The sequence below is a fragment of the Crocodylus porosus genome, unplaced genomic scaffold, assembly GCF_001723895.1.
Source record: "Crocodylus porosus isolate Cpor-Errol unplaced genomic scaffold, CroPor_comp1, whole genome shotgun sequence".
NCBI lineage: Eukaryota > Metazoa > Chordata > Crocodylia > Crocodylidae > Crocodylus > Crocodylus porosus.
Genome location: NW_017728910.1, coordinates 19,999,514 through 20,005,782, shown reverse-complemented (window position 1 = coordinate 20,005,782; position 6,269 = coordinate 19,999,514).

Genomic DNA, 6,269 nt, shown 5'->3' with positions numbered 1-6,269 from the left:
TAGCTTATTTAACTGTACAGCATTCTCACAGATATCCCATGATGCAACATTCTGCTGCTCTGTGATCAGGGATATTTCTTGTGGTAGACCATAGGGTGCTCTGTAAATCCTGCAGGACTTCTGAGACCTGGAGATCAGACTAACATACAGCTGTGTTCCTCCCCTACTATCCAATGATTCATCTAGATTTTACTAGTACCATTTTCCAAATGCTGTCACAGTGACAAGCAGGATACACCGATGATCGTCACACCCAGGATGACCATCAATACAAAGAGAATGATGTGCAAGTATTGGCAGCTGTGCCACTGGATGAATTTGGTTCAGCAGCTTCAGATGCCAGGGAAATCCATCAAAGATTCTCCTCTATAGGTGGGGGTAGCACAGAAGGATGAACCAAGCTGTTAATTTTTGTAGGGCATTTATCTAAATTATTATTTTTATTGTCTGTTGTTGTTGTTATTATATTCATTAACATCTATGGTGAACAAGCTCTGAAATCAAATTAGAACTACCTTGGAGATGGAGGTCCTGGTGGTGTTCTCACTGATCCTTCAAGTCAAAGGTAAAGGCCTGGCTAAGATTAGATGCATCCTGGAGCTCAACATGTGGCTGTGTAGATAGTGTCACCAGCACAGCTTTGGCTTATTTGACCCTGGGATGGTGTTTCAGACTGAAGGAGTGCTGTGAAGAGATGGGGTTCACCTGACAAAGTGAGGGAGGAGTGTCTTCATATACAGGCTTGCTAACCCAGTGAGGAAGACTTTAAACTAGGTTCACCAAGGGATGGAGAGAAAAGCCTAGAGGTAAGTAAAGAACCTGGGGACCTGGATAAAAGCTTAGTAAGTGGAAGCAATAATGAAAGCTTTAGCATCATTCTGAGGGAACGGAGAGGATAGTCGCTTTAGTCAGTTAGATACCTGAAATGTTTATACATTAATGTAAGAAGTACAGGGAGCAAACAAAAAAATGGAGGGGTAGTACAAGCACTGTGATGTAACTGGGATCACTGAGAAATGGTGGACTCATTCACACAACTAGAGTACTACCATGGATGGATACGGCTTGTTCAGGAAGGGTAGGCAGTGGAGAAAAGGAGGACTTACAGTCCTACATATAAAGGTGATGTACACATGTTCACAGGTGCAATACAAAGCGGAAAAAGGCCTTTTGACAGTCTCCGAGCAAAGATCAGAGGGGAGAGCAGCAAGGGGATGCCATGGTGGGTATCTTCTACATCCCTTCAGACCAGGACAAGGCCTTTAAACAACTAATGGAAGCTTCCAAATCAAAGAATATGGTTCTTGTCTGGGACATAAATTATTGGAATATCTGCTGGGAGGAAAACACAACAGTGCACAAGCAGTCCAGCTTGTGGAGTGTGTTGGGGATACCTTTGATACAAATAGTAGAGGAGCCAATTAGGGGGGACTTACTGCTCACAGTCAAGGAGGAATTGGTTGAGAATGTGAAGGTGGAAAGTAACTTGGGTAACAGTTTTCACGAATAAGGGCAGCCAACAGATGATGAGTGCAGTTGGCAGCAAAGATAGGGGAGGAAACAATGGTAAAACAATGGTAAAACAGGTTAAGTATTACTTAGAGAAGCTACACACTTTCAATTCAGCAGGGCTGGCTGGGGTGCACCCAAGGGTACTGAAGGAATTGGCTGTGGTAATTGCAGATCCTCCTTGAGAACTTGTGGAAGCTGGGTGAGGTCCCGGATGACTGGAAAAGGGCAAATATAGTGCCTATCTTTAGGAAAGGGAAGAAGGAGGATCCAGGAAAGTACAGACCAACCAGCCTGACCTCTATACCTGCAAAGATCATAGAGCAGGTCCTTACTTTAAAGTCGGGGTGTCCCACCTTTTTGAATGTGGGGCCAGATCATGAACTTTTTATCACCTGGTGGGCCGGCAAGCCATATTCAAAGACCTCACAGGAAGTGGTATCACAGCAGGAAGTGATGTCACGTGACCTTTGACACCAATGAAGTTGCAGGAAGTGACAATGAAATGGGTCTGGAAATGTGGTTTAAAATCCAAAATCAAAACAATATAAAAGCAAGAATGAAATAATACCAAACACTTGACTAAAATAAACACTTTTGCTTCTACTCGCTTCTCAGTGAATGAAAGAAGCATAATGCAGGTCGACAGATCAAATGTGGAAAGATATCAGCCAGAGTGGAAACTAATCAAAGCAACAAAATATGGGCATTTTTGAGAATAATCTTCAAGAAGATTTACTTTTATTGAACACATCTGCTGCACAGTGTAAAAACAACTTGACAAGTCTACTCTTACTAACTTTCTGAAAACTACAGTGAACACTGATTTTTTTAGTCTGACACCTGGCATTGTTTTCGCTTGCACAAGTTATCAATATCTGCTGGCACACTTGATGCGGTGATGTGGAGTATTCCAGATAAATGTCCATCTGTCAGAAGTGATTTTGATTTTGTTTCTATGTTCTTCATTCTTGAGAAAAGCTGTTCACAGCAATACGTGCTGCCAAACAGTGCAATGAACCGAAGTGCATGCTTCAATAAATTTGGGAAAGAGTGCCATGTAATATATTGACTATAAAATGTCAGCAGGTCATGTTCTGCAAAAGCTCTCTTCAAGGCACTGTTATTCTGGATGTCAATTAATTCCATTTGGAACGTGTAAGGAGCATCGGTGGCATCCATTCCAAATGGATCTGCAAACAGCTTCAACTCATCTCTGTGTTCCCTGAAATCTGCAAATCTTTGTTTGAATTCAGCCAGCAGACGGCCGATCAGTGCAGAATACTTGTCATGGTTCACAGTCTCAGCACATCTTCTTAATAGTACTGTGAAATGGGTGACATTCTTTTTATTCAACTGTTTCTGAAACAATTCCAGGTTATGAATGAAGGATTGGATGAGTTCATACAGTCTGCTGACAAATTGATCCCTCCCTTGTAGTTTTAGATTCAAATCTGCAAGATACTTGGTGATGTCAACTAGGAATGCTCATTCAGCCATGCATCATTGTCCATGAAGCTGACATCTTTTCCATTGTTTGTCATGAAGGTCTTGATTTCGTCAAGCAGTGACCAGAATCTGGCTAGTGTGGCTGCCCTGCTGAGCCAATGAACTTGGCAGAAGTAAATAACATCATCATAGTCTGATCCATCTCAGCAAAAAATGCTTGGAACTGTCTGTGATTAAGCCCCTTTGACCTTATGAAATGGACTGTAGAAACAACTTTTTCCATCACATGTTTCCTCTACAGGGCCTTTGCACACAGTTGTTCCTGGTGAATTATGAAGTGATGTGTGATGACATCCTGAGGCGCCGACTTGACCAGTAAACTGACAAATCCATTGTGCTTGCCTATCATCACAGGGGCTCCATCAGTTGTTACACCACAGAGTTTGTCCTCTGGAAGACTGAATTTCAACAAGACACGTTTTACTTCATTGAAAATGTCCTGTCCTGTCGTTTTCCCTTTCATTGTGCGTTAGGGCGAGCAGTTCCTCAGCAACATGGAATTGTTTGGTTACTCCTCGTACAAAGATTGCCAGTTGAGCCGTATCACTCACCTCTGTGCTTTCATCAACCCACAAGCTGTAAAACCGATGGGCACTGAGTCTTTTCATCAGTGAATCTTCAATGTTGGATGCCATGTTGTCTACTCTTCTAGCAACTGTCTGATGTGAAAGGCTGATATTCTCCACCATTGACTGTTTATCGGGGAATACCTCGGATGTAAATATGCCCAAGCAATCTTTCACAAATTCTCCATCAGACAATGGTTTCCCTCCCTTAGCTATTGCCTCGGATATCAAGAAACCGATCTTGGTTGCTGCCTCAGACTTCTGCCTTGCAGCTTTGAAAAAAGACTGTTGCCCATCCATGCTCTGTTTTAGAGAGTTCACCCGATCAAGTCTAATCTGACCCACCAGGCTGTCAAATTTCTTTGCATGTTTTGTACAATAATGTTGCTTCACATTGTACTCCTTGCAGACAGCTACTTTCTCTTGGCAAATCAGACACAGGATGTTCCCGTTTTGTTCAATAACAAAAAAATCAGTGGTCCAACTATCTCTGAAAACTCAACATTCAGCATCAGTTTTTCATTTCCTCTGGTTCGCCATTTTTTGAGCGTAGCGTAGGCCCTGTAGCTAATAGAGCCAAAATTAATTTTAGTCATTGAAAAACTAGTGTGGCAGAGACAGGTGAAGTTAAAAACAACTCACCAGTTCACAATCACCATTTTATTACTATGTAATAATACTGTGGTATCGATATGGACTCCCACTCATCAGGTATGGTCATAATATGTAAGGTACAGCCTGACATGTGCAGGTGCTGCCATCATATGCCAAGTGCAACCTCAAATGCTGATGGGAGTCAGGGCAGGACTTAACCCACTCCTTAACCTACGTCCTGAATTTTGATTTCGACCAAGCTAGAACTTTGCCAGCCTGGAGAGAGCTCTTTACAAAACAGCAAAAGCCATGGGTTTCTCCAGGAAAATGAGAAATCCACGGTTTCCTCTGGCAAAGGGAAATGTCCATGATTTTCCTCATTTTTCCTTGGGAAATAGAAAACCCAGATCCCTGCTGATCAGTCAATGTTTCAATAGGACAACCTGTTTCAATCTATCAAACCCTGTTCCTGTCCACAGAGAGAGTTCCCTCCAAACACTCTCCGCAGGGCCCTTAGGCTGCCAGCCTCCAACATTTTCCTCTCCCTCCCAGCATGCTCAAGGTGTCACTGACTTTCCTAACCAAGAACACAAATTTTCCCCTCAGTTTGGGGGCAAATCTTAGACCTGGTTCTGCCATTTTTACATCAGTCTATGCGTGGCAAACTTCTGTTATGGGCATGCACTGGTTTCCAATCACTTACACTGGTAAGAGTGTAATGTCTGTACACCTGGCTCTTGTGTCGCTGGCCTTTTTCTGCTCTATATCCTTGCTGTTCTCTTTTGAGAGTAGGTTGCACAGTTAAGTAGATGCAAAATTGCTCTGCCTCCTTCTTGAACAGTCCCAATCAGCTCCTCTATGCAGGAGCTGGAGAAATGGGCAAGCAATTATCAAAAGTGATTTCCCTTGCTAAAACCTGTTAGAGGGCTGTAGCTTCTCACTGGTTTCAGCTCGGGGCTTGCTCTGAGTGGGGCAGGGCCCCGCAGCTCCCACCACCCCAGCTGCAGGTGCCCATGCTGAGCAGTGCTGTAGCTGCAGGGGCCCTGCAGCTCTGCAGACTGGACAGGGGGGACCCCAGAGGAGCCCTAGTTCATCAGGGATTCACCCAAAGGCAGTGAGAGGCCCTTGCCTCATGTCTTCATTCCTGCAACCTGTAATATCAGTTCAGCACATCCAGTATATCTCCCAATTAAAAAAGATGCTGGCTCCAAATTTGAACCAACTGCTTGTCTCCTCCTCCTCCTCAACAAGGACACTTCCCTCTTCCCTTTCACAGCCCCCTTCTAAGTACCCGGTTCCCAAGGGCCAAGAGGGGAGCAGGGAGGAGGCAGAACAGGCAGGTGGGGGGTGTCCTGGTGGGGGGGCAGGGGTTGTCCATTTAGTTACTGCCTCCTCCACCTCTTCCATTCCCCATGGGCCATGTGTCCTCTCCTGCTGTTCCCATCTCCCCCTTCCCCACAGGCAGGGAGAGGATCTCTCCTTTCATTTAATCCTAGCCCTTCCTCTGGCCCACTGTTCCTGGTGTTCTTTCCCCAACACTACTGCCTCCTTCCCTCTGATTAGGGGTATCTCCCCAACAGCCACCTGGCCCTTAATGCTGCCTTGTTTCCAGCCCCACTCCTGCTTGCCCCTCTGCCTATCTCTGCTGTTGAGAGTGGGGCAGTACCAACAGGGGGAAATGCAGAAGGGGAGGCAGGTATGGGAGGAGGGGGCTGAAGTGACATCCGTAAGTTCCCACGAGGAGCTGGTGGCCCTGGGCCAGGGCTGCGGGGCACACAGTTGCCAGAGCCGGGCTGGGCAGGAGAAGCCCAGCCCCGAGGGGACAAATACAGCCTCTGCTGCCTCCATCCCTGTTGTAGCCTCAGGCATTGAGCACAGCCCCATAGCAGCCTTGTGGGCTGCCCACCGCTGCTACAGGACCAGGCTGAGTGCACTAGGCTGCAGCATGCACGGAGGCTGCCAGCACAGAGCAAAGGTAAGAGCGGAAGGGAGAGGGGCAGGTAGGGGAGCAGAGGCCATGTGTGGGAGAGATGGGGAGAAGAGGTTGCAGTGCAAAGATGACAGGGTGTAGAGGTAGTGGGGGAGGGGGGC